General features: G+C 45.2%; 1 protein-coding gene across 4 annotated transcripts in view; it reads left to right on the top strand.

Annotated features, from left to right (window-relative positions):
• The window catches only part of LOC145944181 (uncharacterized), an 81,756-nt gene that overhangs the window by 24,620 nt on the left and 37,623 nt on the right, over positions 1-19,513 (top strand). For all 4 annotated transcript variants that reach the window (XM_083052355.1, XM_083052356.1, XM_083052352.1 and 1 more), the window contains 2 exons: positions 6,380-6,497; positions 10,994-11,237. The gene's annotated coding sequence lies outside the window, so the exon portion shown is untranslated. The remainder of the gene's footprint in view (positions 1-6,379; positions 6,498-10,993; positions 11,238-19,513) is intronic.

Below are 19,513 nucleotides of genomic sequence, written 5' to 3'. Positions count from 1 at the left end.
TTCAAGGTATATATAGGATGTTTCAAAATTAGGAATGCAAGCTTACATGGTGTACAATGTGAATCGTGTGAAACTAGGAGCGAACTTTTCTCAAACTTCGTGAAAATGGAATAATATGAATTTTTTTAGATACAAATTTTTTATGTATAAATTAATTATATTTTTTATTTCTTTTTTTTTAATTAAAGTTCTTTGGCCGATGAATAAGCAAAGTTCCAGTTCAATGAATTTACGAATCCAAAGAGTCATAAGATTCGAAAGAATGAAGCAACGAGATATACAAATAAGGTCGTATAAAAAAGGGTTTTGAAAATAAAATAATAGAATTCGAAAACTCCTAGCACACCCGAAAAGATTATCGTCCGAGAATGACAGCACAGAGTCAACGACCTCGCGCTCTATACTACGTTCCGTTCCTAAATCCCTCGCGCCTACGCGACGTCATATGATGAGGAAAGGGGAAGGATACGCGCTAGAACAGTCAAGGAGACGAGCAACGTGTGGCGCTTTGCAAATGCATCGGGGAGAAACCGTCGACAGACGGTAAAAGATGTAATGGCAGGCAGCGGGACAGTAAGAGAGAGAGAAAGAGAGAGAAAGAGGAGAGGAGGAAGACGAAGAAGAAGAAGAAGAAGTCTAGGCCACTAGTGGTGAAAGCTCCCTCTCTTCTCTTTCCCTCTCTCGCTATCTCGCTTTTTCGCTCCTTCTCTCTCCCTCTCTCGCACCGATTCATTCAGCACAGTTGCCTCTGTACGAGGCTCCTTTGCGGAGGTGGAAGCAAAACAACTCGAGTGGCCCTGAACTCCATAATGGCAGCGGTCCATTTTTTTCTCCTATCGCACACTTTTCCGCGCATTGTTCGGCGGGGGAAAAAAGAGAAAGAGGAAAAGAAACGGGGGTGAAAGAGAGAGAGGCGGGAAGGGGGAGGGGAACTAAGACTCTCATCCAGTCTGTACTTCTTCCGTTCATCCTGCTGACCAACTTTGGCGCGAGTTCGTCTCTCCCCATCTGTCTGCCGACAGTTTGATCTTTTTGACCCGTTCAAATCCCCCTTCAACCCTTTCTCGATCGCACGCGTATATCGACGATTCTTCACGGAAGCTTATGAATAAGTTTCTTGTTGACGAAACCGGCTTCCGGCTCTCTCGCATGTAATAACGCGAAACGATATTGCTTTATCGTATACACACAAGATCGTATGTACCCTCGCAAAAAATATCTAATGTCAAAAATGAGACAACGATATCGTAATAATAATAAGAACGATCGTTTACTTCCGGCTAACATTCTCCGAGCGACTTTCCCTACTAAGCTACGCAAAATAGCGAAAGAGCTCTTCGTGTGTGTCGGCAAAAAGAGAGTGTTCGGCGACCCTCTGCAAATTAATTAAGGCCGTTATGTTATACCTCGGCCTCGGCCGCCATTATTCGATGCTCCTGGCACAAGTATGCTTGTTGCGTTTCCAATTACAACTCATTTTACAGCTTCTTTTCATTAAATACGATAATGACGTGATCGAAGCGTCATTGGCTTAATAATTGCGTCAATTTTTTAATTCTTTTTTTGTCTCGCCCGTGAAACTTTTCAATTTTGAAGGAAAAATTATTGGAAAAACTCGCGAATGAAAAAAATGCCATTAAATCCATTAATTTCATAATGTTATATATATTACCAGCGTGCAAAATAATTAACTTCATTATAATTTGCAATTTAAAAAATATATTATAAAATTAACAGTAGAAATATTAGCGCCCGCGTTTCACAATGAGAGACGACCCCGTCCACATTAAACCATCAAGGTTCGTCTCTTCAATCGCCTTTGCACGCGATGACGGTGGATGACCGTTCGCGTCTGCAAAGCGCATTTGCATGCGTGACATTTCCATGCCAAAAAGGGAGGTTCCAAGGGGAGCCCGGGGTTTAAAGTTTGTACAGTTAGTCACCATCTACCGTCGAGACTTCGGAGGTTGATGACATCTTTCCTCTCCTTTCTCTGTTTCTCTTTCTCCTCTTCGTGTATCTACCTACTCGCTTTCCTTTCCTTTCCCCGCGATTCCGAGAGCCGTGTCGTGTGTGTGTGTGTGTGTGTGCGCGTGTGCGTGTGTGCGTGCGAAGCGAATCGGTCCCGTCGTTTCGCACTAGTCTAGTTTAAATTTGCTTTAAGAGTATTGGACCGCAACTCTCCGAGCGATAGTTTTCAAGTCGCATGAATCTCCGGCCTTTTGCCGGAGAATTATATTACGCGTAATTAGTTTGAACTGGTTACTGTTTATGCAGACTTAGGAATTTTTAAGTAAGTTAGAATTGTTGTAAAACAATATTATTTTTTCTTGAGCGGGGGAGAATATTTTATATATATTCATATATATTTCATGTAAATATTGAAAATTGAAATTGTATCAAAGTACACGATAGAAATTTCTGAAGCGCCGAAACTTTTGAAGTTTCCGAAGATTCCATTTATTAGCGTTTATCTAAAATCTCGAAAATTTCTGTACTTCTACTACTACTTTGACAAATTTATGAAATTCATCGCGTGATAAAACGATGGCGAGAATAGATTACGTGTCACATTAGTCGACACTTCAAAGACCGCAAAATCGGCAAGAAGATACCCACTGCATGATTATAGCTATACGAGCTAAGCGATTCTAAGCGCGATTAAATGACCAAGAAAGTACGATGATTCGCGTTGTCGTCTCCGCGTATATCATCGGTTAACGATTATCATGATTATGCGAAATGAGATATGCTGGTGTGGCATCGAACGCCTCGACAAAACGCGGTTGCGAGGACGAAATCCTCTCTTGCCATGTGCTTTCTCCCATCCAGCTCGGTCAATCGACCCTGACACAGAGAGAAGGATAGAGGAGGATTCGCAAAAAGAGAGCAGGAAGGATGCCGTTAGGGGATAAAAGGAAGAGAGAGAGAGAGAGAAGAGAAAGAGGCAAAGAGAGAAAAGAAAGGCAAGAAATACCCCGTGACTACTTCGCAGACTACTTTCCGTCTTTCGATTTGCGGGAGGACACTCGTTGAAACGTGATTTGCGGTCGATGTTCCGTGTCTTTGAAAACCATCGATCTGCATCTCGCCAGTTTCTCGTTTCAAACGAAATTCCGGGTCGCATTAACTTTGAAAAAAAAATTTATTCTCCAATGGCTCCGTAACTTTTATCGTTGGAAAGAGAGAGAGACTCTCCTCTCTGCATCTTTTATTCTCAGATATATCCTGTGCGTTACATTTATCCAATTACTCTCTATTATATACGACTTTTTTAATTACGTGTCTACTAATATGAAAATTAAATCGCGCTTTTTGGACACTATTAAGTTCCTTGCGAGGTACGAATTTTAGTAGCATGTTTCGTGAAAAAAAGCATCAGCGTTCCAAGGATCAAACGATACTTGAACATCTTGACGAAGATGATCATGCTTATCCGATTCGATTTACGATCTAAACAAGACATTACAAGATAGCTTCCGCGAAATGTCTTTGTGAATGCAGCCAAGACATTCCATAGTTCTCTGACGCTTTAAATACGAGAAAATAAGGAGAAAGAATAAGCGCGACGATCGCGAAAGAAACGCGGGTGATTTTATCGAAGTAACATAAAAATCGCAGCATCGTCGACAATCTCTACCTCCTCTTCGCGCACCCTCTTCCCCCTCTCTCTGTCTCTTTCACGCTCATTCTTTTCTTCTCGTCTCTCATATACAAATTCTCTCCCTCTCCATAACCATCCCTGGTCACGCTGTCCGGCGAGAGGAGCTCAAGTGTCGCAGGAGTAGAGAGACAACGGGGACGCTACTCGTTGGTCGCTGTCGCCACTGATGTTACTGTTGGTGCCCCGATGACGCTGCCGCTGTTGGTGCCGATGCTGATGCTGCCCCTCAGCAGCAGATACGTATACGCGGCTCTCCTCCTCGGGGTGCGCGCGCGGTAAACAAAAACTCCAACTCCAGCGACGTTGTCGGTTCTTGCCGCTCGCGGGGTTCGGGGACTTCCTCTCATTGGCCACCGCCGGATTTTTGTCCCTCTCTTTCGCTTCTCGCGCGCTCAACCTCACCCTCCTGTCCCCTTCGTACCCCTTCCTTCTCCTCTCCCGTTGCACCGCTCTCTCTACTTGTCCCCCTCATCCACCTGCTACCACTCTCGAAACGGCCACGGTTGTAAGCCGGGTGCGAGGGGAAGAAGAGAGAGAGATGCGGGAAGGTCGGGAAGGGGGTAACGCAGCGGGGCGAGAAGGGTTGTACGGACGGAAGAGGCGAGGCGAGGGGGAAGAACAGGACGGGAGGCGCACAGGAATTCTCTCCCTCCCCTACTTTTCACCCGGGTTTGCAGCGCATCGTCTCCGACACGCACGCTCACATACACACGCACACGCATACATGCTCCTAGCACACGAGTGGTGTGCACTCATACGCGCTCCAAGATCGAGAAGCGCAGTCCACACACATACGCACCACACCCCTCGCGTATCCTCGTGGACCATGCAGCATGCCCATGCACAAGCACACACGTGAATCGAATACACGTGGCTTGGCTTGATGCACACAGATACACACACACACGTACAAAAGACGCACATACATCTCTACTTGTTCCCCATCGGTTCCATCGCGTCTCTCCTTTCCTCTCTCCCGTCTCTCCTCTTCCGTCTGGACTCTGGACCATCGGATCAGCTTCGTCTCTCTGCCTCCTTGTCCTCCTCCCTCCTTCTTCTCTCGTTCCCTTCCCCCCTTGCCGACCCCTCAACTCGGCGCGGCGAGCACTCCCTCGCTAACCTACCGTACACTTTTGTATGTTTAAATTGGGTTGCGTTCTACACTCGCGCTTGGAGCGTTAACCGAATCCTTAATTACTATTCTGATTGCGTTTTACCGGGCGTCCCGATATCTCCCGGGTCTCTCCCCGTCCACCTTCGTCCCCTCTTCATCCCCCGTCTAATATCTCGTACAGCTCCCTGAGAATTTTCGCGGGACGTCGCGTCGCGTCGCGTCGCATCCCATCCCATCCCTCTCCGCTTCGTTCTTGCTTAATTCCTTCATAGTCGTGCATAGTTGTATGGAAGCCTCGAACGCGGACCGGAAATCGGGGCCCGATTAGCTAGCCTCGCCAGTCCTCGTTCTCGTGCAAGGACTTGTCGACGACCGGTTTCCTATTTGCTTAAGCTATATTCGCTCGTGAGCAAAGTCGCGCAAATTGTGCGACTCGGACGACGAAGAGCGCGTCAAGAACCGATCGCGAGAATTAAATAGGCAATCATAATTGGCCGCTTCACGACTGCTGTTGGTGTTTCTGCTTCGCCGACAGCCAGCGGTAATTGTATAATCGTTTTCCACGAAATGGCGCAAAATACGCGACGAGACAAACACAACCGTGACAAACGAATGCACTCGAGCGCAAAGCTGCTACCGTTGCAGTTTTGCCGATCGGAAAACACGGCGATTATGATTAACCTTTCGGGGGAGGAAAAAAAAGGCTGGAAAACGGTATATTGCAACGTTTCTCTGATATATTTCTCTACAGATTTCCGGGTTCGGGATAAAATATATTCCGTAAGAGAGAATATATAGGAGGAAAGAGAGAGAGAGAGAGAGATATTTATATATATGTATACACAAAAATGCGCGAGGAGAGATATCGTGATTTATAATTTTATATAATTTACATGTACGTGACGAATTTGATTGACCCAACTCAGACGATGCGATTCGCCTTCGGTATACGCATTGCTGGGTAAACCGCGAACGTATCATTACACGCGAAGTTACAGCCTCGCAATTAGCTGCCAGCTTCCAGGTAATCCGGTGCTGGCTTCCGTCGGTTATTCCACACGGCGGTTTCGTCTAATTCCATATTACACGTCGATTAACGTTGCTCCCTTTATACGCGAGATTGCCATTCATGGCGCGCCGTTACGCTTTAAAAGGAGTGTCGAAGTGTTGGACACCTATCGTAAATATATGTTCAATAAAAATAAAGAAGAGGACAAACTCTGGCCCAGTTAAACGTAGATAGATCCCTGAATCAACTTTGACAGAGATGTGGGCGATTTATTTACGGTAGCTAATTGTACATGTACTGCGATACGTCGCGAAATAATTTGATAATTTCAGTGAAAAGCCATTCCGCAATAGAATCCAGAAAGATATTTTTACAATCATATCGATTCGATCGAGTTCGATCGATCTTCCAACTCAGTTGAGCCACTTTTTCTCCGACTTTATTACGATGTATTATACTTGAATTTATCAGAATCAAATTGACGTTTGCCAGAACGATTTCGCGCCGAGATAATTTTCCGGCAGAAAATGACGTTCTAAAAGATTGAGATGAAAAATAATTTTCACTAATTATTAAAATTTTTTATTTGCAGATTTCCCGATCAGTTCGAAATCGATTCGTCCGCTAAGGCTGGAAACTATCGAAATCGCACGTCAAAGATTCTCCGTCACTTTCCGAGGGATACATCGCGTTCCAGAAGTCTTGTTCAGGTAACAATCTCTCGTGCTATTTCTAGCGCTTCTATAATAATAGCGTTACTCGACGCGATATCTTGCGTGCAACGAATGGCGCAATTAATTTGAAGATACCCGAGAAGACATCGCGATTACGTGCCGAACCGCGGAATTTCGTATCTACGAGTTTCCAGAATCGCTGCCAAAATTCTTCATCCCGCACCGGAAGTGGGTAAACGAGGCGACGTAAGCGCGCAATAACATTGAGGTAGCAGACAGACTGGTTTTTACGCGATGTGCAATCGCGATCGACGTGGCTTTTTTCCTTCTTTTTTTTTCCTCTCTCGCGAATGACTCAAAATGACCGCGTACATGTGCATGCAGAGGTACGCGTATATGTTACACCACGGTTGTCGTAGGTCAAAGTAGATATTATCAGTAATCAAACGCCGTGTAAGCATCGAAAGAAAAACGGAAAGTAACACGTGATAATAAATGCATCGGCGTTTCTTTCATAAGAATGAATTGAATCACTAATGCAATATGCAATCATGTATGACTTGTCGCGTTTTACGTCACTCTATACCGGATATCTCCGAAAGATCGAAACACTATATTACATATTAATATTATAAATATATTTATTACAAATTTATTTAAATATTTAACGTTATCAAATTCGTAAATATTATTACAAAATTAGACGCGGTATTGAAAAAAAAAATGATGCAGATTATTCGTCTTACGAAATTATCGCGCGTACACTGGCCTACGAAAGACTTGGTGCATTTTTTTCGCACGGGAAAGTCCACGGGAATAAGTTCAAGGCTCGAAAACCTTATGCAAGTAAGCCGCTTAGAGCGCGATTACAAGAACGATTACGGTTAGAGAGAGCTCTACGTCATTCGAAAATACACGCGACGCGTGCACGAGCGTTCCGCGCGACTTTTTTACAGCGCGTCGCGAACAAGTCGAGAGCGACGCGCGGATATTTTTAGATTTATAGCGCGTGAGTCAACGCGACGGCGATTCACACGTAATGCATCCCATTCTCTCTTTCTCTCCTAGCGGAATATCTTTGACGATCGCGTGCGCGACGTCGTGTCTTATAAAGTGTATCGCGGCGCTCTTTTTTTTCTTTTACGATTCGAAGAAAATCGCAAGAAAGAAATATCGCTGCGATTCGTCCTATAATCTTTGACACCATCCTCTGCATAAGCATGGACGCGAATTGCAGCGGAAAGAGGGAGGAGGAGAAATCCTCTCGTTTCTATCGCATAAATTACATAGATTTGGCAAAATATTCGCAACGTTTCGTCGGCGACAATAGAATGTCCGCTTCCTCTGAAGCAGCTTCGAGATGCGAAGTACCCTCCAGGAGTCCCCGTCTTGATTTAAATGCTTACGCGAGGACTCTGGTGGTACTGCGCATACATGCACTTGTATGCGTGCTACTAGAATAGCAGCGGTAAGTTATTTTCAGGTGACACTTTGGAGAGAGAGGAGATTCGTGCGAGAGCAGTGTCACTCATAGACGCTCTTAGAAGCGGTTAAAAATTTTACTTCAGCATCTCTTTGAAAACCTTAACTCTTATCGCGCTTATTAACAAAGAAATCATTCGAATCGTAGATATAAGAAGGAAAAATATTTTACAGACTCCATTGAGAAATTCAAACGCTCATTTATATCGCTATAAAAATGTCAGGTACCAATTATACTATATTCAATGCGCTAATTAATAATATATCTTATTTTTAAGTTTGAGGTGTAGTTTTTAAATTCTTTCGTTCATATTTAAAATCATTAAAATTATTTAGACTTATTTTTCTACGACAAGTCTCTCTCGAATCGCATTATCATCATCGCACTATCATTGTATACACATACACACATACGTACAGACATGCGACTACAACAATATGGATATATAGATAGCGTTCACATAGACACCGATCGCATCTCGCGTACGCCCCGTGATCAAAAGCGGAAAAATATTTTACAAAACACTTCGCTTTTGATCCTACGCGAGAAAGAGGACGAGTGCACACAAATGCGAGCAACAAGCGCGATGCAATTGAGGCACACAAGTACACCGCGGACCTGTTGCGCGTCATTCATTTCAGTACTGATTCGGTCAATGTCTGTTAAACCAGCAATCAGCCCGCGCACTGTCGATAAAGTTGACAGATATCAACAGAAATCAACGAGAATCAACGATGCGCCTTTAATCATCTTTGATCGGCAGGAAAAGCATTTTACAGCAATTGATTGTCCGAAACAATCGCGCGGAATAAAGCGGAATTTAACCCTTTAATCTATTTGAGAGAAAGAGTATCGCGTCTCGATCGTGTCGGTGTATTTTCATTATTTTAATAGCGCACACGCTCCTCTCTTCCTATAGGAATAAAAATGAGAGAAAGAGAGAGCTGAAAAGAGAAGAATAAGGTCGCTTTTTTAGCAGCGGAAGAGAATTTAACATTATATTATAGTATCGGAATGTATAAAGATGAGAAAATTAGACAAGTGTGGCACGTGAGGGAGCGCGAACGCGTTGCTTCAAATTTTCCAAATATCCCAAGAGGAATTTGGCATCTTGAACCGTACATCCCGTGACGAGAGGGTAGACTATGCCGAGTATTAGAAGATTTGGCAATGGCTCATGGTCACACAGACATACGAGCAATCTGAGAAAGAAAGCGCAACGAGTGGCGAACTGCCAGAGTTATTTTCGCGACCTTTTTTCCATTAATTCTACACACACATACAAGTCTATCTCGTTATAAAATCCACAAGGAAAAATCAAATCTGTAGAATCTGAAAAATCCGAAAGATTTTTGCGCGACACGTTGTATTCCGGATGGATCGATGTACAAGTCACGTGTGCGAGAATGACAATCGCGGCACTCGACAACATTTTCGTCTTGGTCCGAGATCGAGAAGAGTCATCGCGAATAGCCTCGTAAGTGGGAAGGAAGAATCGCTTAATTCACGCGCGCACCGCCGCGCCGGGATATGTAAATTTAATAACGCCAATTTGGTGTGGGTGCGCACGCGGCGCCGCATCGCGCCGGGGACAGTTTACATGTGCCGGTTGTGTGCATTATGCATGCGTATTGTGTACACCTGTTGCCCCAAATCACGGTTCGCCTCTTGCGGAAACCTAATACCGCATAATTGCGCTTTGAACGGAAACAAAGCGATACAGCGCGATGGCTCGCGCCATGGGATGGGAAGGACGGGGAGGGAGTTGAACGCGCTTTAAACATAACTTTAAATTATCCACCTCTCATGCGTTATTAATGAGGCTCATTTTCGCAAAGCGTCTCTTCGCGCGCGCGAGCATTAAAATTCAAATTGTCATTAATTAACGCGCGCGTGTACGCACGCACGCCTTGTTTTCCGATTTGCCGCTAGAGACATATCTCTCGAACGAGTCGGGCGAGTTCGATGCGTACAGCGTGTGCATAGGAAATATGCGCCACGTATACCTAGCCGATCGATACGGACTTATAAGCGGATTAGCTCGAGTCAAACGTGAAGAGAATGCCGACGTCCGACAAACCTCCCCCGAGTACTCACTCGTTGGACCGATTAATATTTCGATCGCGCGCGCGAAATCACGCCAAATTATTGGACGCGACCCATGTGAACCCGTGTGTTTTCGCGATATCGATCAAATATTTCTCTCCTCCTACGAGACATGGCATAAATATGTGTGTGTGTTTCTCGCGTAAAGAGACGACGGCGCGAGCGCCGAAAACTTGGCCAAAGTTTCTCTCGCGGCCGATCTCACTTTAATTACGTGCGCAAAGCTCGCGCATAATTGCGGCCCCCGGAGCGGAATAACCGACCGCTTACGATTAGCGTTCGCGCGCGCGCCGTCTCCTCTCGCCGCGATCCGGAGAGAGAGTTCATAACTAGCTCGCAAGAGGAAAATGAGAAAGCGGCGATCGGCTAAGCTTCCGTCGAAATACGTTGGAAACATGCCGCTGGACCACGCCTCCCGCCGCAGTGGAACTCATTTACTCGGTCGCTACGGTGAAAAATATCGGAAAGCGGAAGAGAGGAGAAAGGGGAAAGAGAGAGGAGGGTGGAGAGAGAAAAAGAGAGATATACATACAGATTTTTACAAATTGCATCGGGTTGGTATTGGCGGTGGTACTTAAATATTTCAAGTATTTCGTCGCATAGAGATTTCAAGAGATCGAAAAGAGCTACGAAAAAAAAAAAAAATAGATTTATAATAAAACACCTATCTATCTCTGTCTCTATCCATTTTTTTCTTTAATAAATTATATTTCAATTCAAAATATTCTCCAATCAAAGATGTTTCTAAAATAATAAATTGAAAAGACTCTGAATATTATATAAATACAAATTCGGGTATGAAGGAGACTAATAAGAGCCGGATGTAGGCTCCACAAAATTGTCGAAATAATTTATAGAGGAATTTAAAAACAATTTTCTCCCTTATTAGCCCTTTTCGTATTTATATTCCTGAATTTATATTCGAAGATGTTTCTCTTTGCAGAGGCTGCGCTTTTCGTCTAACGATCTCGGTCGTCGATCACCGTAATCAGTCGGCGACGAACACATCTGCATCTATTATCTGCATCGGACGAACGTGTTGCTGCACGCATCGCGCCACATCGCGCTCTCGATTCGCGAGCGATATAGCGCGGAAAAGAGCAAAGGAAGAAGAAGAAGGAAGAGGAGAGAGAGCAGAAAGGAGCAGGCTTTGGCGAGAGGAGGTGCGGCCGACAGTCCTAGAGCAGGTATTTGAAAGTGTGTATGTATATGAGTGCTCTCGTGTGTCTGTTTGTACGCTCCGTTCGCATTCGCTCGGCAATCTAGAATCTGTATGATGGCAGTGAGCTTGACCGAGTGGCGCTTCGCCGAGGCCGGCCGACGCCCTTCCTCCAAGCTCGCTCGCTCGCTCTCTTCTCGTGGCCGTGGTTCTTTGCTTTTTGCGCAACCTACCTACCGCAACCAGGCTCCGCTCGCGATCGCGGTCCACACCTGAAGCGCCCCTCGCCATTGCATTTCCCTACGTTCGCGCGAACGTCCCCGGCTCCTCGGGTGAAGGAACCGCCGAGCCGAGCCGGCAAAGTCACGTCGCCGCGGGCGATACTCGCACACGGAAGCACCGGCTCCTCTATTCGCACCGCTACCGAGTATATAGAGTCGGATAGAGAGGGAGAGAATCCGCCCCGCTGAGAGAGCATAGAAAAATCGCTTTTTTTCGCCTTCTCGAACCGGTATTCGATCGGTTAACATTAGTAGTCCTTTGAATCGTATACGTACCTCCAAGTTATTCAGGATCACGATAGCCGATATCGTTCGGTATGAGAAATTGCGATAACTTATATTATTATTATTTTAATCTCTCTGTTACCAGATTATATACGTCAGATGAAGATTACGTAGATCATTTTATTTCTCAAACATCTTAAATGTGCCTATATATATAGGTATGTGTGCGTGTGTATCCCGAGTCCAAGTTTAACTCCTATGTTTAATTTCAATTATCTCACAATTATCTCTCTTTATTGATTGCAGAGAGCATTTTGATACATATTTAATTTATATGGGAATTAAGCTCTTACTTTGTGTACCTCAAATAAGCAGTAAACAAATAATTTCCCATTTAGAGGTTCATTTTTCGGCAAAATTATAAATTAAATTATTTCAAAAGAAAATAATCTAATTATTCATTTGGTATCAAAGTAGACATTGAATTGGAAACTGAGAGATTAAAAATAGAAAGAAAAATTTTATTCGAGATAATTATTATCGCATAGCTCTTAAATATATTCCTTTCGAAAAGAGAGACTCCCCCCGACATATCTTTCTCTATAAAATTGATGCTCCGACGAAGAGAAAAGTGTCACACACTTTTACAGCGGGTGTCTCATGTCTTAGGAGAGTTAATCGTCCTGCGACGCGCATCCGTTTCGCATCTTTCTCGTGATAGCTCGCGCGATAGATACGCGCCGCCTAGCTCTCTCTGGTATTTGGAACATTCGGTTTATGCCGTTGAAGCCGCGGGTGCCGAGCTAATTTTCCGCCATGACTGAGATTAGTCCGGCGACGACGTCTCCGTGCTTCGCATCGATAGGTCTCGGCCGGTGGTTTAAAGATCGTGGCGCGAGATATTCCGCGTTCTCGAATTGCATTCCGACAAATCGATTCTCTCGGACACGCTCGCGCGAAGCGATTCTTCCGTCGCGTCGCGTCGAAAAGAAAGTTCCCGAGGGGAGAAAGAAGAAGACCCTTTAATAGAAATCGCATTAATCATCCGTGTCTTCTTTTACGAGGAATCTCTCTTTGAACGCGACTATTATACGTTGAATTTGACGAATTCCACGGTTGGAATTAATCGCGATCCTCGAGTACGAGATTGAACATTCGAATCCTGGAAGAGAGAATAATATTTTTCACGTATATATTTATCAGAGAGGAAACAATTTTTCTTTCTTATAAATCTTATAGCATGCTTCTTTTTACTCCCGATTTTGGCGCAGTTTTCGTCGCTTCTGTAGGAGAAAAGATTTGAAGAATGAAATATAAATTTAATTCAATTAAGGCAGTGATTGCGTATAACAATTTGTACAGGAATTTTTTCTAACAACTGCGAGAATCTTTTTTTTTACCTCGGTTTTGGAAAGGTATTTATTAGAGATGTCTACAACAATTTTCCTCTCATAAGATATATATATTTATTTGTTACAAGACGTAATTTTGAGTATAAATATAGCTGCACCAGCCGAATCGATCCGATCGATGCATATGATAACCGTATGCGTATCACGCATGGGCGCGCATTCCGCGAACGTCGCGAGTCGCTGCGCATCGAATCGGACGAATCTCCCGAAACCTATGATTTACTCATTAATTATTCCTAGTAAACTAGGGGAGGTAAGGTAATCGCGCTCCATATCCTTGCAAGGACATCCCTCGCGGGGCTTCGCGATACAGGCGGCGACGCGGCGACGCGAAACGCTGGAGGATGGAAATTACGGCGCGAGTTCATTAACCATCGGCTGCGCGTTTACGCACGCGATCCACGCGAGAGAACCGGAGACCGCGATCTGTTCCTCGTTTCAGTACAGGTTTCCCGAACGGGAAAAAAAGGAAGAAATAAAAAAAAAAAAGAGACCGATATGGAGCGAGAGAAAAGGGATGGCGAGAGAAGGAGAAATAGAGATAGGCGATGTTCCGGGCCGAGGAGAAGGATACACGAGCGGGAAAAACGAAGACCCACACACACACGCATATATCTACATACACACATTTACACGTCTCTTCCTATAGTGCGCTATAATCCAAGCGGCGATTACTCGGTCGTGTCGCATCCACCCATTCTCCGGTGAATTTTTCCCGCTCCCTTTCCCCCAACTCCGCCCTCTTGCTCCCCATCCATCTCTTCTCTCCCCCGGTCCCTTTTCCGCTGGCTCGCGGGAGATCAGCCTTTTTTCTTCGCCAACTGCCACGCCGTAACCGTTGTAATTAGTAGCTATCCCCCCGGTTTAAACGTCCGTGGAGCCCCGCGTGTGCGCGCACGTATAGTGTAGTCGGCGCAGTCGCTCATGTTATCGTAGGGAAAAGTCGCGGGAGGGTGAGGAAGGAAAGGGGGAGGGAGGGAGCACGAGATGCGCGATGCGAGAGGAGCACCCACCGACTTACGATACGGGGATAACGCAACGGAGAGAAACGGGGGGTGGAAAGGGGGAGAAGGACGGCGAAAGGGAGGAGGTCGGTGTAGGACGGACGGGGTGGCGGTGTGGGTAAACCACACGCCGCCGTTGGTGCATAAGTACGCGCTTATTGCACTATTTTCACCACGAGCCGATACACGTGTGCGCCTTTCTCCCACCCTCTCGTGTCTTCTTTCCCTTTCCTCCCCCCCGCGTTCTCCATTCTCCCCCAGGTTCTTCGCGCTCCTGTGCTACGAGATCAAATACGAGGGCACGCGAGAGAAGGGAAGACGGACAGGTCAGGGGGAGAGAGGCTAGGCCGAGAAGACTAGGGCGAAGAAGAGGCGGTATAGGGAAGGAGTAGAAGGAATTGCTCCGGAGTCCTGTCGAAGGCTCAACAGGCGTTAAAACGCGTCGAGGACGCACACGCGTGCAATTTGTGGAACAAGGACGGATGGGAGAGGGAGAGGCAGGAAGTAAAAGGGGAAGGCCACTCTATGCAGGTTATAGTTATCCGAGCGACGATGCGATACTTGCTCGATGGTTTTGAATAGATAAGAGCGACTCGCGGAATAACGGTCTGCTCTTGTTAAGTAATGCACGCGAAGCGGTAAAACAAGAGGTAGGATGAAGATTTGACTTCGCATGTGTGCGCTTAAACTAACGTGTCTCTGCCAAGTAAGGTATGAGGGGCCATGATAAGAGATAATACAAGCATCTTTTAACAAATAATCGGATGATTAACGTAGGGTTAAATTAATCGTTAATCTGCCACGTCCCGTAAATTTGTCGACTATTTAAAGAACATCGATGCACGGTGAGCAGCGTCTCGTTTATTCTCGCATCGTTTCACGGTGCGCGAATTCAGCCTCGCCTCGAAGACATTAATAAGCATGCAGAAAAATGAGTTACGGTACGTAATTCACAGGTCGCTGCTCCGATAACGGGCGATTATCGCGTTGCAAGAAGGTTGAGACGCGAAGCGCAGTATACTGTAAAGCGTCAAGTACTCTTCGCTCGCTGACGTTCGCCGCTTAACGACTTTCTGATTAGGCGCGAGAGAGAGGCACGAAGAAGCAGTTTAATCGTCCCAAACACACCACTCGGTAGCCTCGGGAGCCTGCTCAGGTCATAACGTGCGACGAGAGAGATTCGCCGCACGAAATCATTACTCGAAGCGAGGAGGCAGCGGCAGCTTCCGAAAGATAGAGAGAGAGATAACGGCTTATTCTTGTAGTCTTATTCCGCGGCGCGCGAAGAAGAGCATCGACACTCGATTGCACAAGTTCATTAAACTCGGTAGGCGTGCCGGAGTGTTAAGGCGCACAACACAGCGTGATATAGCGTGTGCCAGGATTTAACGTTGCATCGATGCGAATCGCGGCGATGACATCTCGACGACGACAATCTCTTTTCTCGCGCGCCCTTGCGGTCTCTCGGTGTTTGAAGGGATTTTTCAAATCGGTCCACGAGATATTAGGGATATGACCCGTTATATATATTTCTATAAGACTTATAAGACTGAATACCAAGGCCGATTTGCCCAAGCTTGACGCTTGTTACTTATCAAACAGCTGATAGCGCCTTGCCGCGTGCTCGCAATAATGTATATAAATGTTGATTGTGTAAACTTCTTAAAAGGAGATTTATCGGAAACGCTGATATACTTTGCACATCATCCTCCGAGATCGTTCTCGTTTAAATTGCATCACGTCGTGCGTCGTGGCCTAATCTTGTTCGTTTCGCTCGCGCGAGTGCCTTTTTGTTAATCGAAGAGAAAAAAAGTGGGAAGGGGCGGGGCGCGTAACTCCATTCCTATCGTCGATAGGAACTTACCTCGATTCCCCGAGTACAGAAGCTCAATCACTGTTCAATCACGGTCCGGCCGAGAGATGGTTAATAATTTTCCATAGTAATATTCCGCGATATGGCTCTCTCTCTCATGTCGGATGGATAGCGCTATCTCAATTCTGAGGCCTAGCGGAGCGTGTACCACCCCGGCGATTGAATATAAAAAGAAACTGTACGATCCGTGTGCATGTGTGTGTGTCCGTGCGTGCACAGACATCTCGCTCGCTCGTCCGTGTCACGGACACGGCGTATCCACGCATCAGGATGACCGATCGTCGGCGTTTCTTTTTCCCCCGCGCTCACTTAACCGGCTCGCTCTACTCCTGTGCACCGACACACCCGGCTATTACCAGACCTAGGCCAAGTCCGCACGCATCGAGCGCGAAATGATCGAAAAAAATCGCCGAGCGAGGCCGAGTGATGTGAAGGCTCGCTTGCAGGCGCGGAAAATTGGAACGGACAGATACGAGATCGCGTGTAAGTACTTTCAATGTAGAGCTATAATCTACTTTGAAATTCAAATCAACTATTATTATCGATACGTTTAAGCGATGTTGTTCTTTCTAATTTTTTAATCAGACTTTTTTTGAGTGGCGTCAAAGAGTTGCATCTTGCTTTTTATCGATTTAAAGAATGAGTGAATGCTCCTTTTGCAAAGTATTGAAACCGTTACATAAATTGTTTGTGACTTTAACTGAGTGGCTTTAACCGAGACTTGTCGGCGCTCATGTATATTTGATTATATTAAATTCTTTTATGCGCTGAGATACAGCAGGGAAATAAATCTTGCAGAACCATTAATATCGAAAGGAGAGATATGATGTTTATAATGTGTTCACGATCTTAATTGTTTTAACGAAATACACACATTTTAGTCTCTCTCTTTATTTAATTTTATAAAAAGATATAGAACTGATGGGCAGCAGGCAAATTATTTCTTTAGCAAAAGAATGCATTTTTTCCTGAAATTTTTCAGATTACAATATTTATTAAAGTCTACTTTACGTTTTTAAACAACTCAGACGGTAGATATCTTACACGTAAGATTCGTTACGTTTGTTATGGCTCAATTGACTTTAACAAGTATCGGTGGGTGTGTCGCTGAAAAATATAAAGTATACCTTAACATCCTCCTCCGGATTAAAGGTCAAATACATCCGTGAGGGCAAGCCCAATTATTTCTAATGCTATGCCAGTTCCGCACGCATTCATCGCGAATGATCGAACACTCCGAGAGTCCTGCCAACATTTTCTCAGGCATGCAGGAAATGGGATAAACTGCTATTCGTGTCAAACCTAGATTTCTAGAGAAGGGAACGCAAGAAATTTTCGTCGTAACAGCAATTAATTTAATTGCAAATAATATTCTACTCCTACCGCGGGAGAAAATGTCACCATTAATGCGGTGGACATTTCTAGCGAAAGGATATATACGCGCTTATCGTCGCTTTCCGCAATTATATTTTCTTTCTAGCTAGAGAATTATGTCCATATGTTTGCAACACGGATAAACGATCCATAATTTCAGTGTTAAGTACCGTCCGAAACCTAAATCACATCAAAATTTCTACTTTTATCTCGCACTTTTTAACTATACCGTACAATTATGATAATGAAAAGAAATATCCGAAAAACTTTTCGTGGGTCTTCTTTAACGAGTCTTCGATCTCGAGCCACGACGGAAATTTGTCGGACGACACAATGCGGCGTGTAATGGGTCGGATGGATAGCATCGATAGCTAGACGTTAGACGAGATCTTCGACGATTACGATTGTTTTCTCCGTCCCTTACTGCTCGAAAAAAAGAAAAAGAAAGAGAGAGATAGAGATAGAAACTATCTCGGGGAGAAACGTCGCGGGCTCCTTCGAAGTGGCCGTGGACCTCTTCTCGTTGCTCCAGTCGGTCTCTCGTAGATGACGGATGGGGACAGTTGTTGCATCGTCGTCGCTGCCAAGAATATCTCTCCGACGGCCACCCTTTTCCCCTCGCTTTCCTCCTCCGTCTCTCCTCTTCGTCTTTATCTCGAAACATCACTATTCCCTCCTTCCCAACGTTTCCCGCGCGTTTCTTCCCTTCTTCACCCTCTCGGCTATAACCAACGCCTTTTCGTTTCGTGTTGCTCTGCATCCGTACCGTATCCTGCTGTCGCTTGCTCTGCGGCGGAGCAGTTCGTTAACGCATCCCATAACCACGCACATGCATAATTGCATATTTACGCATTTTAGACTCACGTGAAAAATTGCGACCTTTACGTGCGATATTTCAAGGTTTTGCAATACAAATCTGAACGAATCTCTAGCACAAATTAATTGGGGATTCATGCCGTCGGGAATTACGCGTTGATATCAACGGAATGATGCATCTCGAACAACGAAATTAAATCCTGAACAACGTCGGAGGATTAGGCCTTTAAATATCTTTGCGACACCTGTTGGGCCAAGTGTTGTACACTACAAAAAGATAAATTCAAAGACAGATGGTCACTATTCGAGAGAGATAGAGATAGAGAAAGAGAGAGCTCTTATGTCAAATCTACAGGATGAAATAATTTCGCGGTGCCAACAAAGACGCTTATCCATCTAGATACGTATACAAACAAGCTAGTCCAGTTTTGTCGTAAGTTTAGTCGGCCTGAAAGATTACTAATTAATGCGGCTCGCGCACGACGGAGAGTGCATCGGACGTTTCACATCGAGACGCGTCCGCCGCAGCGTTAATAAGACGCCCTAGCGAGACTCTGTACCCTGGTATAGAGAAAGAGGAGAGACTGCTCTTCTGAATCTATATTGAGCGCTAGTCCCACCTCTCTTCCCTTCTCTCTCTTATGTTCTTTCTCTCCCTCGCGGTTACCATAGTCGTCCGGAGCTAACGGCTTCCCGATTTTTGTGGGATTTTATCAGGGAGCGGTTGTACGCCCGCCGATGCGTACACGCGGGAGCTTACACGCGGAAAAAGAGGCGAACAAGAAGGAAAAGAAAAAAAGGACGAGATAAAAGAGAGGGAGAGAGAAAAAAGGGAGGAGCAGCGCAGAGCGACTCGAAAACAAGAATATGCGGCTATATTGCGGCTTCCGTTACACCGAGTAGATACTGTTGCTGCTACCGTCGACGACGAAACCGAGTGCTAGTTCGAACCGGTTTCTCGAATGCACTCGTGTAAAGTGAGTGACAGGCTTTTTGAGAGAGAGAGAGGCGAGGGGCTTTCCCGCCCTTCCCGCGATAGATTAAACCGCGAGACGAAGCGCGGACCCCGGACCGTTAGATCCTGGGGCCTTAGGCCCATCGAATCGGCTCGGGCCGACATTATCATCGATTGCCGCTTCTATTGCTGCGAGATGGAGAAACTCTCTGTGTACTATTACATTTTACTTTTATTTTTATACGTGCAATATGAATTACCATTTTGGGGGATTTTAATACCGCGTAGTAACATAATTTTGGACGATATTTCGAAGAATTTAGATCCCGCGTTTGATAAAGCATGATTAGACGCGATCTCGATA

The sequence above is a fragment of the Prenolepis imparis genome, unplaced genomic scaffold, assembly GCF_030444845.1.
Source record: "Prenolepis imparis isolate NDT839.2.m4 unplaced genomic scaffold, iyPreImpa1.0 SCAF_12, whole genome shotgun sequence".
NCBI classification, from domain to species: Eukaryota; Metazoa; Arthropoda; class Insecta; order Hymenoptera; family Formicidae; genus Prenolepis; species Prenolepis imparis.
The sequence above is the reverse complement of the archived record's forward strand: the minus strand, read 5'-3'. Positions and strand labels throughout refer to the sequence as shown.